We start from the raw sequence: 20,347 nt of genomic DNA, 5'->3' as shown, positions 1-20,347 counted from the left end.
GAGCAACCAACGGTCACAAGTGAGGGAAGTGAAAATTTTCTGCTCTCTGCAATGAAGAAAATGCTTGCTTTCCTTTGTGTATGTCTGATTCTGTTGATAAGCATCCTGACAGATGTGCTATTATGTTTAAGAGTGAAGCTTTTATGAAAATGCCTAAATATCCTATGTTAGTAGAGGGGATATTGGTTGAGTTTTTAGCTGATTCTGGGGCCGCACAGTCACACCCCTGCATGTCCAGTGCCTTTGATGGGGAGAGATTTATTGTGCAAACTAAATTTGACACTGATTGCAGACTCTGGGGGTGTCTGAGTGGCAGAGAAAGAGCAGATTTGTTGTCTGCAAGCAGAACCAAAATAGGCATATGAATGGCACATCAGAAATTCTGAATGGGCTGGAATGATGTGTGAACTGACAAAAAATCGAGCAAAACCATTTGACAGAGAAATCACGTTGCCTGACGAATTGCATTGCACGTCACATGTTGTAGTACAATGAGATGACCAGTATGAAAATGACTGGTTTGAAGGAGGAAAAGGAGAAACTTTGCGTTTTGAGAAAATGTTTTAGACAGAAAATGTGTGTGCAGTTTCAGTTTGCCTGACAGAAAAACAGCTTCAGTTTTACTCAATGGCAGAAGATTCTGTGCCTCGCTCTCCAAGGCCAGCAGACAGGGCCCAGATTAGAACTGTTTGTGAAAAGCTGTGTTTGTGTTACAGACAGAGACAGATAGGGGAGGGAGTGAAACATAGTGAGAGTCTGGGAGCGTTTATGTCAGAGTGCAAGCATGGAACAAAAGGAAAAGGGAAAATCATTGCATGACAATTATTTGTGCCTCAGATATACATCAAGCATTAACAGAAGTGCCATCAGAGTTATGGGCAAAACACAAATATGATGTGGGTTTAATTAAAGGATGTGAACCAGTTGTTGTCACCCCAAAATCTGATTACAGACCATGTCAACGTCAATACCCTCTAAAACTAGAGGCAATTCTTGGTATAAAACCAGTATTTGAGTCACTATTAAAAGAGGGAATAATGGTGCCATGTAATGATTCTCCAGTTCGCACTCCAATTTTTCCTGTAAAAAAAATAAGGGATGAGGGTCAGCCCACAGAGTGGCAATTTTTACAAGATTTACAGGCGGTGCTGTCATGCAAAGAGCTCCATCAGTACCAAATCCATACACAATTTTATCACAAATACCACAAGATGCAACATTCTTCTCAGTGGTAGATTTGGCAAATGCATTTTTTAGTGTGCCAGTTGATAAAGACAGCCAATTCTGGTTTGCATTTGAATTTGAGGGCAAAGGTTACACCTGCGCTCGAATGCCACAAGGGTATTGCAATGCCCCTAGTGATTACAACGAAGCCCTAAGGAGGAGTTTGGAGCTTTTGACCCTGACAGCAGGCACAGCCTTGTTACAGTATGTGGATGATCTTTGCCTGTGTGCTCGTGATGAGCTCACATGTGTGACTGACACTATGACCCTCTTGAACCATCTGGCTTGGGAGGGCCATGAAGTCAGCCTGACAAAATTGCAGCTCATAATACAACAGATTACATTCCTGGGGCATGTAATAACACCAAATAGCAAATCACTGTCTGAAAAAGGGGTTAAAGCTACAAGAGAAGTCCCAAAACCAGTAACAAAGAAACAAATGCTTATTTTTGGGGGAATGTGTTCCTATTGTAGAACATCTATTCCAAATTATGCAATTTTTGAGCTGCCCCTGAGAGCCCTGAGAGGGAAGGGGTTGAATTTATATGACAGGATTGAGTGGACAGAGGAAGCGGCACAGGCATTTCTGAACATGAAAGTTCAGCTGTCTGTTGCGCCAACTCTGGGCTAACCCAGGCCGAAATAAACCCTTTATTCAGATGGATGATGAGGAAAAAAATGGGTTTATGACTTCTGTATTGTTGCAACATCATGAAGACAAGTTGAGACCTGTGGCATATTTTTCCAGCAAATTAGACCCAGTTTCAGCAGGCCTGCCACACTGTCTGAGGGTGTGGCGGCTGCTGAGAAGGCCGTAATGGCTTCTAGAGAATTCGTAGGCTACTCTGATCTGACATTGATGGTGCCTCACGCAGTGTCCATGATTTTGCAGGAACAGAAAACATCACACTTATCAACAGCTCGATGGTTAAGATATCATACTATTCTGCTTGATATACCTAATATCACTGTTAAGCGATGAACAACCTTGAATGCTGCTACTCTCCTTCCAACAGATGAGGATGGGGAGGAGCATCATTGTTGTTTAACAGCACTTGAACAAGTGTGTACACCACATCCAGACCTGTCTAACGTGCCACTTGAAAATTGTGAAAATGTCCTCTTGGTGGATAGCGCAGCTTTTAAAGATCCACAAACAGGCCTGAATAAGGTTGGTTATGCAATAACAATAATTATTCAGCACAAGCAGCTGAGCTTGTGGCATTAACAGAAGCATGCAAACTAATGACAGACAAATGTGTAATGATTTACACAGATTCACACTATGCAATCGGGGTTACTCATGATTTTGGTGCGCTGTGGAAACACAGAACGTTTTCAGAATCAGAATCAGAATGAGCTTTATTGCCAGGTATGTTTACACATACGAGGAATTTGTTTTTGTGACAGAAGCTCCACAGTACAACAGAATGACAGCGACAGAACATAAAACACATAATAAAAGAATAAAAAATACAAATAAGTAGATAGTGAATGACAATATACAAATTGACAATTGTAGGCAGGTATATTACAAAATGCAGTTATGTATGTACATGTGTATTATGTGCAAAATGTAAGTATATACTAAGTATGTGTGTTAGATAAATAAAGTGTATGTGTATATAAATATAAAGTGTAGTGTGTTCGCCATTACTGTCAGCTGTTCATAAGATGGATTGCCTGAGGGAAGAAACTGGTCCTGTGTCTGGTCGTTCTAGTGCTCAGTGCTCTGTAGCGTCGACCAGATGGCAACAGTTCAAAGAGGGAGTGTGCTGGATGTGAGGGGTCCAGAGTGATTTTGACAGCCCTTTTTCTCACTCTGGATAAGTACAGTTCTTGAATAGAAGGGAGGGTTGTACCGATGATTCGCTCAGCAGTCCGGACTACCCTCTGTAGTCTTCTTAGGTCAGATTTAGAAGCTGAGCTGAACCAGACAGTTACTGAAGTGCAGAGGATGGATTCAATGATGGTGGAGTAGAACTGTTTCAACAGCTCCTGTGGCAGGTTAAACTTCCTCAGCTGGCGAAGGAAGTACAACCTCTGCTGGGCCTTTTTCACAATGGAGTCAATGTGAATGTCCCAATTCATGTCCTGAGAGATAGTGGTGCCCAGGAACCTGAATGACTCCACTGCAGTCACAGTGCTGTTCATGATGGTGAGTGGGGGGAGTGCAGGGGGGTCACCGTCACCGTCCTGAATGAGGCCAATGAGTGTGGTGTCGTCTGCAAACTTCAGGAGCTTGACAGAGGGGTCCTTAGATGTGCAATCGTTGGTGTACAGGGAGAAGAGCAGTGGGGAGAGAACGCAGCCCCGGGGAGCTCCGATGCTGATTGTACGAGTGCTGGATGTGTATTTTCCCAACCTCACTAGCTGCTGCCTGTCTGTCAGGAAGCTGTTGATCCACTGACAGATGGAGGTGGGCACGGAGAGCTGATTTAGTTTGGGCAGGAGGAGGTTTGGGATGATCGTGTTGAAAGTGTTTACTTTTGAAGTCAGATGGGCGACCAATATTAAATGCACCCCTCGTGGCAGATTTGCTAGACGCTATTTTACTGCCAGAAAAGAAAGCGATTTGTAAATGCGCAGCGCATACTAATAACAAAGATTCTGTATCTACAGGAAACGCCAGAGCAGACGCAGCAGCCAAGGCTGCGGCATCTCAGCAGACAAAATCATCAGAGTGTACTTTGTTATCTGAAAATAACCCTGACATTTCTTCATCTTTACAGGGCATGCAGACATTTGCGACAGGACAGGAGAGAGAGAAATGGAAACAGTGTGGCTGTGAAGTGGTGAATGGAGTATGGATGAGCAGAGATGGAAAGCCTTGTTTACCTAAACACTTCTTTCCTCACTATGCTAAGTGGATGCATGGGAAAGACCATGCATCGAAAGGGGGAATGATTATGCAAATTCAAGAATTGTGGTTTACAAAGGGGTTCAAAAATTATGCAGAAAATTTTAGCAAAAGATGTGTCATTTGTAATACACATAATGTGGCAAGAGGCATAAAAAAAATGTCTCAGGTATTCCAGCAAGCCCCGATGGATTTCATTGAACTGTTCCCATGTGAAGGGAGGGAAACATGGTTTGGTATTTGTGGACATGTGGTCCAAATGGGTAGTGGTCTGCCCAATGTCCAAACAGGATGCAGCAGCAGTAGTAAGGGCTCTGCTGACTGAAATAGTCCCGAGATGGGGAAATTCCACGAAAAAGCAGTTCGGGCATTGAAACACATTTTGTGTAGGGGCAATAAAAATCTAATTGGTTAAGTGTTGTGAGAAAACTGGACTCACATGGGTTAAGGTGCTCCCAATCATTCTCATGTACATGAGAATGAGAAATAGATCCAGAGTAAACCTGAGCCCTTTTGAAATTCTCTTTGGCAACCCACCATTTGTGAGTATTGAAGGGGGTTAAACAACAGCTACCATCTACAGGTGTGTGAGCATGACACGTTGAGTTATTGCAAGGAAATGTCTTCTTTATTGTCTAATGTCTGTGTTCAGGTGAAAGCTGCTCAGGGGAAGGTTGCTGAAACACCGCTGCACGAACTGAAACCAGGAGATTTCGTGGTGGTACGAGATCTGAGGAGAAAGAGCTGGAAGGCGAAAAGGTGGCTGGGACCGTTCCAGGTGCTTCTGACCACTCACATGGCTGTGAAGGTAGCAGAGAGAGAAACGTGGATCCAGGCCAGCCACTGCAGGGAGGTCCAACAGAAAAGATCAGGAGACACACACGTCAATAAGGCCAGAATCCAGCCTAAACATCAAGCGTCCTTATCAGCGGGAAGAGCAAGGTTAAGACTGAAAAACAGCACCGAAGTAGTCTGTCCGCAAGTGAAAAGATAAATATGAGCATCATAGTTGGGTACATCATGTTGTTTTCATACTCCAGACTACAGTGAGAATGGCCGTAAAAGAGCCTGAACGTACACATAATGCTGCTAAATGATTTTTGCTGTTATTATGTCTACCATGTATTTTTTAGTTGATATCCAGCTCAGTACAGAGACTGGTGAAGTCTAGTGTTACACATCAAATGGTTCAAATGACTGTGTACAATGAAGACGCTATCATGGATTTGAGTAGGGAGAAAACTACTGATGAAGGGACAAACAGTAGTGGAAGCTACAGTGAAATGTGTTAAACTTGGCATTAAAGAAACTGCTCGCACTGATGCACTGCAGGCCAAACAGAGTCAACATTCTTAATGTCTGGGTGGCCAAACATCCAGTGAACTGAATGGCCCCACTTAACAGGAGGTTGCAGGTCGGCATGTTCCTGTGGAGCATTGGTTGGTTTGGTTTTGCCAGAAACGGTGGTAGCCACATGATGCACAGACCTAGATATGTAAAAAAAAGAAAAAGAAAAAGAGTAATCAACAGTATATCAGGATTCAATATAGATTAAGTACTGTACATTACTGGTTTCATGTTTTCAATGAAACACACATGACCAATACAGTATAACATTCAAATATGATGCCATCACAAACCAACAGACTAAAGCCAGCCTGGTACATACATTGTAAATTATCTGGCAAGACAGTCAGAGCTATCAAATTGTAATTAGATATTCTGACTTTCTAATCAGATGGCCTGCTGCGCAAAAAAAAACGTACCTGCTTGATCTTAACAAAAGTTCCTTCCTGCTGCACGATGCTACTATCTGACCTCTCACAACAGGCCGGACAGATGGCAAAAAGGCCCATCAGCTCCTCTTGGCAAACAATGAATTTGTCAATGCCACTACAACAACAAAAAATTAGGGAGGGAGGGAGGTGTCATTCAAACTACCAAAGCTACAGTACACAATAAAATGAGCATTCAAAATGGTCTATGTTGGTTTTAAATTATCTCACTTGTGGTGGGGGTCACACACGCGTAAGGTGGCTCCTCATCAAACAAGTCCTCCTCATGCATCGGCTCTTCAGGCACCCACGATAAGTCACTAACGACAGAGGCATTATCATCATCTTCATCATCTGTCTGTTCAGGACTAGCGATGGGAGTGGAGGTTTGTGGGCTGAAAGACATCTGTGTGCCCACGCTGACCATCTTGGGCTTCAGGTTAACCTGCACAGCTGTGGAGAGGCAGTAAACATACCCAAACATGTGACAATCATGGCAAATCTAAGCGGCTATGTTTTGGTGTAGGCTATGTATTAATATAATCGATGTGTATGGAAATGTCCTGCTTGCATAGATACTGGCAATGATTTAGACAAAATATCTACCCCTTAAAATACCCAAGACTTACCGCGAGACCATCGGGGGGAGGGGCTTCAAATAACACTGTGTCACAGCGTCAGAAGTGGAGGAGGGCAAGGGCTGATCCCCAGTATCAACCAAGGGGCAAGGAACTCGACCGGAAGTTGAAGTCGGGTGGGGGCTGCCATCTTTTAGCAGAACTTCACTTGCATTAGCATTCCCATTGACTCCCATTCATTTTGGCGTCACTTTGACAGCGAATAACTTTACATCTGAGGCGTTTAAAGACTCTGTTTGTCCATTATTTATTTCTAAAGATACACGACAATGTATAAAGGGCTCCATTACCTTCTATGTTACATTTTGGCCCCGTATAAACAGTTTTTGTAAAAAATAGGCTAACGATTGCGTCATAACCACTCGTCTCTCTGTCGCATTACCGTACAGACAGGAGGAGAAGCTCGCAGGCAATTAACTTAATATGGCGTACTGGCGTTACATTTTAAAATACTATACAAAATAATTAATCAGAATACTTACTCCTGCTCACTCACGACAAAGAACTCCCCGCTCAAGCTCGCCGTCTCTGTAAGATTAACGATGGTAGTTTGCACGCACAGCTACTAGAAGATTTACATCTAGGCTAGTGACAAATGGTCAAAAAGTGCTTTAGTTTTCGAGATACCCCTACCGGAGGTAGAACTAAACCCAACAATGTTTTTCTTAATCTCTAAGGTCTCCCATATATGAAATGGATTCTTGGCTAAAAATATTTTACTGCTAAGATTGTTAAATTAACAGATATTGTTATACACCACAAAATCAATAAAGGACTAAAATATAGCCTGTCCGTATGGGAGTTAAGGCATATAAACTAATGCAGATCAATCACACAAGCTCTGAGAGCTTTGAAACTTGACATGTTTGTAGTCAGGAAGTTGATTTAACTACTAGAAAAGACTGGATGTGAATATCTTGATGTATGGAATAAATAGACACATGTAAACACATATCTAAAATAAGCGGACATGCACAAATTTAATATCTATGCAGAATGTTTTCATTTACTTTGTGTTTGCTTTGCCTGGCATTATCATAGAAACACATATGATGGCTTGTTGGAAAGGTGGGGTTGTGCTGAATCCAGCAATACCAAATATGTAAATATATGATAAAAGAGAAGTGTTCTGTCACTCAATGTATGAGGTGTCCAAAATGAATGAAAATGGAACACTGACATAATTGAGTCCAAACCCATTCATTATCAGTGGTGAGGAGAATGTTGAGAAATTCAAATATAAGAGACATCAAAAAATATTAAATATGGCACCTTGTACTATATGGAAACAAAGATTGAAATCGAAAGATAACACCTTACCATAGCACAAACAGGAGACCAGGAGTTTTAACTTAATGAACTTTTTAATAAAACTATAACTTAACTTCACACAATACAACTTAAATTATTAATATGTAAATATATAATAAAAGAGAAGTGTTCTGTCACTCAATGTATGAGGTGTCCAAAATGAAAGAACGATGGACAAAATAGCCTCAAGTCCAAATCACATTAACAGTGGTGAGAGAAATGTTGACAAATTCATGGTTACTGCAAAGTAACTTACATTAGGTAAGTGCTGATCCATATTTATGATACATTTAATAATGATACATTTCATAAGGCACAGTATACTATACAATTCATATGAACCACAGATCCAATTGAATCAGGTTAACACTGGAATGGAACACCTTTATTAAAATATCGTCACTGACGGGCAGAGTCCTCGCATGTCCAAATTTTGTCTATTTCATATTATTTCACAATTCAATGCTATTGGTCAAACCCCACGTGGTAAACAATCTAAAGTGTTGAAAATAGATTGAGAGCAAATCTCTTAACTCCATTGGACACTTCAACTGTCTGAGAATCCTCGTAACGCCACCTCTTCTTCACTCCACGGCAGGAGCTTCCACGCCATTTTGTGTCCTCAGGATTTAAAGTCGCAACGATTGAGAAATCCTCATCGAGCAACACATAAAGCAAGCCTTAACTCTGATTTTATCTATTTTAAACTATGATATCAGTTATTGATGTATTTTAAATGTCTACTTATTACTAGGCAAGGCAAGGCAAGTTTATTTATATAGCACATTTCATACACAATGGTAATTCAAAGTGCTTTACATAAAATAAAGTAAAATAATCATGAAGAAAAATAATAAAAATAAAGACAAGCAATTTTAAAACTTTTAAAATTATGAAAAACACTACTTAACTAAAATGAATTTAAAAACAGTTAGAAAATGATTTTACATAAAAAAAAGTGAAAATATAGTGCAATCAGTATAGTGAAGCAGATTCCAACTGCAGGCAGCATAGTAACTAAAGGAGGACTCCCCTTGTTTTGTGTGAACCTTTGGTATTTCTAACTGACTTGATCCTAGTGATCTGAGTGCTTTGTTAGGTTTATATTCAGTGAACATATCTGCAATATATTTCGGTCCTAGGTCATTTAGTGACTTATATACGAGTAAAAGTACTTTAAAATCAATCCTATATTTAACTGGAAGCCAGTGTAAGGACCTGAGGACTGGTGTGATATGCTCAGATTTTCTGGTTCTTGTCAGAATCCTGGCAGCAGTGTTCTGCATGAGCTGCAGCTGTCTAATGGTCTTTTTGGGAAGGCCGGTGAGGAGCCCATTACAATTGTCCACCCTGCTGGTGATAAAGGCATGAACAAGTTTCTCCATGTCTTGGCTGGAAACAAAACCTCTAATTCTTGCAATGTTTTTGAGATGATAGTATGCTGATTTAGCTACTGCTTTGACATGACTACTGAAACTAAGGTCTGTCTCCAGAATCACACCAAGATTCCTGACATGATTTTTAGTTGTTTGACCCCTAGAGTCAAGGTATGCATTCACCTTGAACACTTCATGTTTGTTTCCAAATGCAATGACTTCAGTTTTTTCCTTGTTTAGCTGAAGAAAGCTCTGGCACATCCAACTATTAATTTTATCAATGCATTGGCAAAGGGAGTCAATAGGCGGATCTTTTGTGACGTCATTGTTTATGTTTGTCGCGTTGCATCATGGGAATCGTGTGGCAGGAAACACCGCTAGATACCTGTAATTTGATTGTTTTGCACGTTTGGAGGAGGATTTAGAGAAGAGGATGGTTCACTCTTGCTGTGTGGTCGATTGTACGGTTAGTTGGGGGCCTGATAAAAAGTTTTTTCGAATTCCCTCCGAAAAGGATAGCGAAAAATGAAAGAAATTGTTGCGTGCAATTAGGCGATTGAACCTGGACATTCCGAAGAAAGCCTGCAGCTTCTGATCGAGTTTGTGAGGCACATTTTGTTCATGATAAGTCTTAGTGACTATGTATTTATAGAAGATTGAATAAAAATAAATAAAACTGAGTCAAATCAACCGAGTCATATGTTTTCGCTTTCTGATTCAGGTGTCCCAAACCGCAATCCACAGCTCCCAGACTATGTTCCTCACATCATTCTGTAGCTGTGCTTTGCTGCAAGCCTCACTAGTACATGCAGCATTTGTAAGTCCTATCCTGACAGCTGCTTCTACTTTAAACATTAAATTCTCCAAGACTGGATTTGAAAGAAGGAGAAATGTGTAAGCTGTGATATACAATTTTTCACCATTAGTACAGACGCCATTGAAAGTCTCACACTGAAAACAATTGAATTGGTACAACAGTCACTACATTTTCAGTAAATAAATAAGGAAATAAGAACACTGATCAATGAAGACTTACCCGGATTTGCAGTCGCAGTGAGCAGTGATTATTTTGCCGTTCTCTTTGGCGATCACCCACGGGAGATGCGAATCATGCTGTGACTCTGCTTGGCCAGGTCTAACCTCTGCTTTTAGCACGATCACTGCTTTCTGTTTGGCAGAAAAGATTGGCCCAACTTTTCGAGAAACAAAATAATCATAGGCCTTCAGACTTTTGAAAGCCTTTAATCTTTCATGAGTGAAGGGTCCAGGGGTTTCTATTAAATAAGAATAAATGTCTCCCCAGCAGATTGGTGGCCAAGACACGGGCGAGTCAGACCAACGTTTTTTGTCATCCCAGATTTCATATGGGCTTTGAATAGCTTCGATTTTGTCACCAATACAAATTTTGAGCTTCTCTCCAAACCTCCTCCGGCCTTCAGATGTTAAAGTGCTTATTTATTGAGGATTTTGCCCGCTAAAGGCCGTTCACACCAAGCACGATAACTATAAAGATAACGATAAAGATATAGTTCTAAAAATCGTTCTCAATATTAAAGAATAGCAGAGTCCACACCATAACTATAACAATAAAGAAACGATATCGTTGGAATCACTTTCAGAATGATTTTCCCCCCTGATGAACGATAAAACATTGCCAACCAATCAGAATCAATCCTGCTGTAATGAGCTCGAGAATTTAAAGCAGCAGACGTGCCGGTAAATCTGGGTATCATCAGCATAGCTGTGATAGGCAATTTGGTTCTTTCTCATTATTTGACTTAGTGGAAGCATATACAGGCTAACCAAGAGCGGTGCAAGAATTGACCCTTGTGGCACTCCACATCTCATGGACGTCCACTTAGACTTATGCTCTCCTAGACTCACATAATAGCCTCTCCCTTCTAAGTATGACCTGAACCATTTGAGTACCATCCCAGAAAGCCCAACCCAGTTTTCCAGTCTCTGTAGAAGTATGTTATGATCGATAGTACTAGGGTTATTATTACTAGGCTTATTATACATGTGCATTGAAGTTTTAAAATGTATCTAATTTCTAATTCTACTTGTATTGAATTAAATGTTTTGGATACCAGCATTAAATTATTGTTTTTATTATTATTTTACTGACTCAAAGTTGGCACTGTGCATGTAAAATGCCCCAAGTAGGCCAACAGGTTTTATTTATGGGAGAAAAAAGGTCTGTCTACTGGCACCAAGTAAGCCTATCTTTGCATAACTCTTTTTCATTTCTTACAATAACGAATGAAAATCGTTAGGTTAGATACATTTGAGTAGGCTTGTTTTGTTAAAAATCCATAGCTGTAATGCTTCGGTAATGGTCCACACAGCTGTAAGGCTCCACACAGCTCACGCTGAAAAGCGACACAGTGCCTTACTCGGAGACTGGCCCCATTCTCTCTTGCACGGATGCTTCGCTAGCATCATCGGATGCCTATCAGAATCCGGGAGTTAAGACCGCAGTTTGAGCCAGTGGCTTGAATTGATATAGCTCAGGCCCTGGCCCTGTGTCCTCAGACACCTCGGCATCCTCCACTTCAGGTGAAGGTGGGGGAGAAAAGTCCTCTACTTGAAATGAACGCTCTGTTGCAAAACTACTTGCGTCACTAGAGTCACTCTCCATTTTAGCGACTCTAAAAGCAGCTGTCAATTAATCTGTCACTGAGGGTCTCAGGTTCACGCCCCACCGGCTCAGCCCTGCCCTTGGTTTGTCCCCTCTATCTCCGGTGTGGTCTGCCCACTTTTCAGCATTTTTCAAATATTGCCAGTGGGTGGAGTCAGGCTCTGACCAGGGGTTTAGTTACCCCTTAAAGCCTTATCTCTTGTCAAAAGGCTCGACACTACCGCAGACTTTGATGAACACTGCTGGCAGCAGCGACGTCTGTGTCTGTATCATTCTTATCAATGAGTGCATAACCTCGTATCTCCCCACTCCCAAGTCATAAAAATCTCGTATCTCAGATTAAACATGATTTTGTCCCACCCTCTTTGTTTTTTGATGATGGAAGCATAAAGAAGACAACAGCAGCTGCAAAGTGTAAAATAACCATCAGCATATATCATTGATGGCATGGATCTTCTTCAAATGCTCAATGATTCAGCCTTTCAAACGTACAATGACCTGGGTGAGTGTGTCTGGAAAAAGATTGCAACTTTAATGGGAAAGGAAGGTAACAGCTGTGTCGTTATAGTTTTTGATAGATATGACCACCAACACTCAATCAAAGATCTTGAAAGACAAAGAAGAGGCACCAAGATGGGCTTCCTAGCACCAACCTGGATGAGCTGAGGTGTCAGCAGCAAAACTACCCCCAACAGAAGATGGCTTCCAGCAACATGTGCTGAGAGCCTTGTACCAAACAGCAGTGTGGCATCACAGCCACCTGGCCAAACCTCTTCTCTGGAACCCAGTTGGTAGAGGATGGAGGCTCAGAGAAGGTGGCTGCATTTAATCTGTGATGTTCCAGAAGGCACCAGCACCTAAAGGAGTTAGAGACCTCACCCACCTCTACTGTAAAGACGGAAACTGCACCGATGCCACCAAATGCCAGTGTCTTTCTGTGGGCTTGACCTGCACAGGGTTTTGCTCTTGCCCTGACTGTCCAAATATGACCCACTTTGTCACTGATGACAATGTGGATGAGTGGTGTGTTGCAGTTGTAACATCATGGGGAGTTGACCCCATAATGTTTCAAGAGGGTCTGGCTGTAGGCTTGTACTTGCACTCTCAGACTTGCACACTCAGACATTTGCACTTCCGCTAGTGACATCATTTGCAGTCTTTATTTTTTATTTTGTTTATTTTTTTTATTACTTTTCGTTTGAATTTCCCAACATTTTATAAAGCCAGGTTGTGAAGACAAGAAAAAAGAAACTAAATTACAATGTCACTTGCAATTGCTACTTGAACTCTCCGCTACCTGTGACTTCACTTGCAATCAACACAAATCGTGCATGTTGCCAATGGAGACAAGACGCTGTGGTGGTGATTAAATTATTAAAACTAATTTAGTACTATAACGTACAGGGTCCTGCAAGAAAAAGACAAGATCGGCAAATCCATGGCCAGAACACCAGAATATGAACATTTGCACAAAGTCTCTAGCTAAGCGTAGAAAAAAAACACTTAACATGGCTTAATATATTAAGATGCTATTAAAATATCAAATTAAATGTACAGTTCATTAATATAAGGAATATGTATATAGTATTTTCCTCACATACCGCAAAATGTGGCATAATGGACATAGATGAGAAAGGCCAAACTCATGCTTCTCTACTTTATTAAAATACATAACTAATATGTACAGGCAAGCAGGTGAGCCCAGAATAAACGCAACACGCAAAGTTTCACATTAAGCATTTTTCCATATAGAATAAACTGTCTACAACTTGTTTATATCACTGTCTTTGTCCATTAACCTACATTATGTGTTTTATTTATAATGATTTTCTATAGGAGGAAAATGTTTAATGTACAATTTAACGCACTGCGTTCTGTACTCGTCTGCTTGCCTGTACGGAGTTGATCCTTTTAAAATCACTTAATGCATAATGCCCGTTCATATTTGCTGGTCTGTATGTACTTAGAGTCAACAACAAGACATATAGGCTAGGCTAGGCCTACTAAATTGTCTTTATCATCTTAGTCTGTTATTAGGCCACATTAAGCGTTATGTTGTATGGGAGGACAAAGTTTGCACATTGTGTTCATAGCCATCTGCTTGACTTGCAGTACATTGAATAATAACTATATATCGAATTTGATCTTTTAATTGAACTTAATGTGTCTGAATACATTATGCCATATTAAGTGTTAGGTTTTTTCTACAGGAGGAAAACGCTTAACAAAAGACTTTGTGCATTGCGTTCATATTCTGCTGTTCTGTGGCCAAGGTCTGTGCTTGTCTTTTTCTTGCAGGACCCTGTACGTTATAGTACTAAATTAGTTTTAATCGTTTAATCACCACCACAGCGTCTTGTCTCCAGTGGCAACATGCATGATTTGTGTTGATTGCAAGTGAAGTCACAGGTAGCAGAGAGTGCAAGTAGCGATTGCAATTGACATTGTAATTTAGTTTATTTTTTCTTGTCTTCGCCACATGGCAACTGTTATAAAATGTTGGGAAATTCAAACAAAAAGTTATCAATAAATAGAACAAAATAAAAAATAAAGACTGCAAGTGACGTCGCTAGCAGAAGCAGTGTCTGAGAGTGCAAGTGCAAGTCTGCAGCCAGACCCTTCTCCAATGGTTCCCAAAAGCAGTTGATGTTCCAAATGGTTGCTGCTAGAAAATAAACTAAACAGCCTGAGAAGACAGGGCTCATTTCCCCAAAGAGTGTTTGTTTCTTTAGTTAGATTGCCATTTGTTTTATTTAAGACAGTAATTTAGGTTGTATTGTGTGAAGTTAAGTTATAGTTTTATTAAAAAGTTCATTAAGTTAAAACTCCTGGTCTCCTGTTTGTGCTATGGTAAGGTGTTATCTTTCGATTTCAATCTTTGTTTCCATATAGTACAAGGTGCCATATTTAATATTTTTTGATGTCTCTTATATTTGAATTTCTCAACATTCTCCTCACCACTGATAATGAATGGGTTTGGACTCAATTATGTCAGTGTTCCATTTTCATTCATTTTGGACACCTCATACATTGAGTGACAGAACACTTCTCTTTTATCATATATTTACATATTTGGTATTGCTGGATTCAGCACAACCCCACCTTTCCAACAAGCCATCATATGTGTTTCTATGATAATACCAGGCAAAGCAAACACAAAGTAAATGAAAACATTCTGCATAGATATTGAATTTGTGCATGTCCGCTTATTTTAGATATGTGTTTACATGTGTCTATTTATTCCATACATCAAGATATTTACATCCAGTCTTTTCTAGTAGTTAAATCAACTTCCTGACTACAAACATGTCAAGTTTCAAAGCTCTCAGAGCTTGTGTGATTGATCTGCATTAGTTTATATGCCTTAACTCCCATACGGACAGGCTATATTTTAGTCCTTTATTGATTTTGTGGTGTATAACAATATCTGTTAATTTAACAATCTTAGCAGTAAAATATTTTTAGCCAAGAATCCATTTCATATATGGGAGACCTTAGAGATTAAGAAAAACATTGTTGGGTTTAGTTCTACCTCCGGTAGGGGTATCTCGAAAATTCAGGGGCATTGTCACTAGCCTAATCTGGCAGACAGGTTGCTGACGTCGTCAAGCTTCGTTTGAGTCTGCGCGTCAGAAACGGAAGTGCTAAAAAACGCTAAAACTGGGCTTCATTTGAGTTCCAATGGGGTCGCTGTGTCCATTTCTTTTACTGTCTATGGTATCAACACTCTCCACAGTATCTACACTGTGCACGGTCTCCTGCTGTGAGGTTTCTTTCATCATCTTGCGAAAACAAATATAATAAGTGTTTATAAATGTCTAGAGTACATGTGGTGCATAAACTCTATGAGGTAGTGAATTTACTGAGAGGTAGCTAAACTTTGAAGTGAGAAGTGGATAAACTGTTTCTTACATTTCAGAGGTGGGTAAACTGTGTTTACTTGCGTTTAGCCTCCACTACACGGTCACGGTCAAATATATGTGAAAGAGAACCGTAGCAGTCTAACACAAAACGCAAACACACTATTGTGAAAGCCGCTTGATTATCATCACCACTTATCCAAACATTAAACGATAGCCATGAAGCTTTCATGACGATTCCCGATGTCCATATTATGGACATTTACTTTTTGTTTTGGCTCATATTCGTGAATCACGAAATATGCTCTTCTAATGTCAGAGTGATCATGCTTGTAGTGGAGGCTGTGTCAAAGGGAACACGGTATGCAAAATACACACAGAGCTAGCTAAAACGCAGCTTGTAAACATTAACGTTAGCATGATGCTTACCGTGGCAATATATCGCTTGCGGCAGACGGTGTCTCTCGACCTCGGGACAGGACAAGCAGAGAGGTTTGCATTCACAGACGGCACGGCGGTAGGAATTAACTTAGCCATCCTCATACTTTTTAAAGAAAGTGCGACCATCTTGGCATCCCCTGAGTGGTAATCCTCCTCCTTGAAATGCGCGCTGCATATTCTCGAGTAGGCGGTGACAGAGCTAGCTGAAAAATCGAGTAACCCCAGAGTGCAGTCTGGACGATGGGGCGGGGCGACACTTCGAGGCGGAGCGACACGTGTCGCCCCGCCCATATTTGTTTTCCCCGCCTTTGACATTTTCCTCCGAGCCAGCAGGGGGCAGTTTGCGTTGAAACAAACAGAACAGTGGCAACTACAGCAGCAGAGTAATAACGCGATTCCGTTGATTGCTTGAGGTGAGTAAAAGTGGTTGTGTAAATATCTTATAATATGAAATGCGATGTTCGATCATTTATTTGTCCATGGTACGTTCAATTTGAATAATTATTGTTAATAATTGTTATAAATTGCTAATTTTATTGTTCTTTGTGGATTGTAACAGTACACTCTGCACATGGCTTTAGTTCATAGGTTCGATTTTACAGAGGTATGGCATCACATTTGTCAAGTTATTTGAACAGACATGCATGATTTTTGTGTGTATATTATTATTATTATTATTTTTCAGGATGACATGATCAGGAGGTGGTGGTGTTCTGTTCTCCTGGACAGCTTCACTCCGCAAATGTATGTAGCTGTTTGAATGTTGCTACATGAAACATTACTCTGTACTATATCTAGCAATATACCTACCTCTTGACATTTGTTCTTTTAGAGCTCAACCACTGAGGGGAGGAACTTCACCATTCACCATGTCTTCAGGCAGAGTCCAGCAAAGCAGGTTATTACATTCATTAAGAACTAATAATTACATATGTGTGTACATGCAGAGGTATTTTAGTTATTACAGCTACATAGTTGTTCAGATGTGAAATTGGTATTATGTACAAGTACTATATTGGTCAGCACTGTGGATTATTTAATATATAGCTATCAGTTAACATCAGCATCAAAGACATTTAAAAACATTTCAGCTTAATTCATTTTCAGACAGCAGCGAGTGTTTTAAATAACTTCTGTTTGCGATCTAATGTGGATTTTGTTCACCATATAAGACAGAAATATTTATATTCAATGTAAAAGATCTTCATGTGGATCATGCATACAAATATATACAAATATCTCACTGGATTATTACAATTAATGGCAAAATGAATGTGTGGAAATGTAAACTAATATATCCTACTGACACACAACAGCAAAATATATAAATAATTGGCTTAAAACTGTTTTTTTTTTCAATGTGAAAATACTAACATGCCTAATACTTCTGCACAGTACTGTATATATTAACATTTTATTAGTGTTATTATAAAAGAATGAGTATGCAGTTGTGACAACAATCTATAGAGTTTTTAATGAGAGTTTTAAAGCAAGGTTGTCTGTATTCAGTGTTTATATAATGTTTAATAACTTTTATATACATGTATAAATAAACCTATGTATGTTTTTGATTCAACAGCTTCCACTGGAAATCCTCAGGGAAGTTATTTTGTTGGCGGGTGACTCTGCATATTTGACACTTTCTCTGGTTTGCAGATGGTTTAGGGATGTGCTCCGAAGTTTTTCGGAAAGCGGCACAGTTTGCCTGGCTAGACAGTAAGATTTCCCCGTTTAATGCTCATTCTCCAATTGAATTTTGTAGTAGAAGGCTGTTAAACTTTTTTTGTATTATTATTATTATCTTTCATGTATTTTGTCTTTACACTATAAGTTGTGGCCAACTGGAAGAATTGTCCTCCTGTCTCCTGACCGGAACGAGTTCAGACGGATGTACAGCATCAGGGAACGCTTGCAGTGCAGAGCCCTTTTCAAGTTTAATCCACCAGTGTACAGGGAAGAGACCGGTGTGGTGATCTTCTGGGCTTTTGTTTACACAGGATTTTGTTCCAAGGACTGTTTTTTTTTTTTTTTTTTTTTTTTCGGCATGAAACACATTTGTGTGTTAAGTTCATTTAAGGGAAATAGAGAATGGACTGAGATCAACTGGTTTTGATGTATTAATTGATGTCATTTAAAGTTCAACTTTGCAGTGTATAATGTTTTAATAAAAAAGCTATGGAAAACACGTGCATGACAACCGGTTTCAGTCATTTACATCAGTCTATCATTCTTTAAGGTTTCTCATATTTGATGATAACATCATTTGCTATGCATTGCTCATAATGGATTCTTAATTTAGTTGTGACAGGATTGTGAGGATTAATGAGGTTTTCAGTAGTGCAGTTCAGAAAACAAATAACAGAAAGTAACAAGTGTTTTTGGGCAAGTTCTTTAGAACCTGTATAGTTCCTTCCTTGCAAAAAGTAACCATGGATTTATTGTAGTAAAAATATTTGTTGGCATATTAATTACTGTGAGCTGTAATTATAAAAACACCATAGTTTTACTATAGTTACTGTAGCAGAACCATAGTAAATTTTCGTAGGGGCCAAGGGAATGTTCAGAATATTATTGGTGACGTTCAGAGACTGGTGACAATTTGTTACACACACGACGCACACACACACATGTGTATATATATATATATATATATATATATATACTCACACACACACATATATATATATATATTTATATATATATATATATATATATATATATACTCACACACACACATATATATATATATATATATATATATATATATATATATATATATATACTCACACACACACACACACACATATATATATATATATATATATATATATGTATATATAATTTGAATATATAAATCAAGGTACTCCATGACTATCTACATAACCATACTTCGCATAATATTGCTGTGTCATTTTCAAACCAGCGAGTAATGCCGAGGTAGCGTCTACACTACAGCCATTGAGGGAGTAGACCATTTATTTCTATTCTGTTCGTCGTAATCCAAAACTCTTTGTATTTATACGGGATGTTGTGGTAATGCAACAATAAATGCAAAAACAACATTTATATTCACTTTTTCATTTATATTAAAAGTTTATTCATCTGAGTGTCTACTTCCGCATTCCAATCCTGTTAATAGCGTCATAATTCTCTATACCAATAAGCTGTAAAATCGTCACTCATCTGTACACCAATAAGCTCATCTTAATCATAAACCAATAACCGCTGAGGTGGGCGGGGCGACACGTGTCGCTCCGCCCTAACGTGTCGCCCCGCCCCATCGTCCAGACTGCACTCTGGGATACTTGGAAAAATCTGCCTGCCTAATCTTGACAAATTGCACCCAGCTTCGGAAGATCCCTTTGTCCTTGGAGAAACAATGGACCCTATGTCCAGTTTTGCTGGAGTTCTTGCACCCGCCACAAACACAGTAATAAACCATGTTGTCTATTTATTATCTACTCTTCCTCTAAGCTATCTGTTATGCTATGCTATCTCTCACTATCTATTTATGCTATGCTATGATATCTATCTATCTATTTCACTAGCTACTACTCTCACTAATCATCTCACTCTCTCAATGGTATCAAGGCGGGCTTTCTTCTTTTTCTTGTTTGTTTCGTTTAATGGCGGGTGTCAACCAGCATTATGGTGCATTACCGCCACCTACTAAGTTGGAGTGTGGGCCAGAGTTTTCCTTCCCTTGAGTAAAAAAATAAACACATCTAATAATAGTACTAATAAAAATAATAAAATATTTCTTGCCCCTAAATTCTATTTATCAATCCAGTTTCTCTCAAATAACAGAATAACTTCCCTACTTCAATATCAAACACATTTTTTAAACTTAATTCTTCCTGATCAAACTTTCTACCTTCCTCCCTTAATACTTCCTGCTCTCGATAGAATTTTTGACAGTGAAGAATTACATGCTCGACTGACTCCTCTATTTGGCAGTGTTCACACACTCCTGAAGGGTGCTTAATTATTAGGTGCAAAGTTTGTTTAAGCCTAGTATGTCCTACCCTTAGCCTTGTCAAAATGTTCTCCTCCTTATTGTTTCTTCTGGCTATCCTTCCTGTACCCACATTTTGCTGTAATATATAGAGATGTCGCCCTGTGTTTCCTGTATCCCAACTGTTCTGCCACTCCTTAATGATGTTTCGTTTAATTATTCCTTTTGCTTCAGACTTACTGAGTGGAACGTACAAGACCTCCTCC

The 20,347-nt window shown here is 39.6% G+C and overlaps 1 long non-coding RNA gene across 2 annotated transcripts; it reads left to right on the top strand.

Moving 5' to 3' along the window:
• The first annotated feature begins 16,445 nt into the window (after positions 1–16,445).
• LOC128003542 (uncharacterized) lies at positions 16,446–18,582 on the top strand. 2 transcript variants are annotated; one of them, XR_008176276.1, is made up of 4 exons: positions 16,446–16,870; positions 16,959–17,024; positions 17,706–17,842; positions 17,958–18,582. It is a non-coding gene; the product is annotated as an uncharacterized LOC128003542 (long non-coding RNA). The 2 variants fall into 2 exon arrangements; XR_008176270.1 differs by having other exon boundaries at positions 17,706–18,582.
• The last annotated feature ends 1,765 nt before the right edge of the window (positions 18,583–20,347 follow it).

This window comes from Carassius gibelio, chromosome A5 (genome assembly GCF_023724105.1).
Source record: "Carassius gibelio isolate Cgi1373 ecotype wild population from Czech Republic chromosome A5, carGib1.2-hapl.c, whole genome shotgun sequence".
In the NCBI taxonomy this organism is placed as follows: domain Eukaryota; kingdom Metazoa; phylum Chordata; class Actinopteri; order Cypriniformes; family Cyprinidae; genus Carassius; species Carassius gibelio.
Note: the sequence above shows the minus strand (reverse complement) of the source record. Positions and strands in the feature narration are given on the sequence as shown.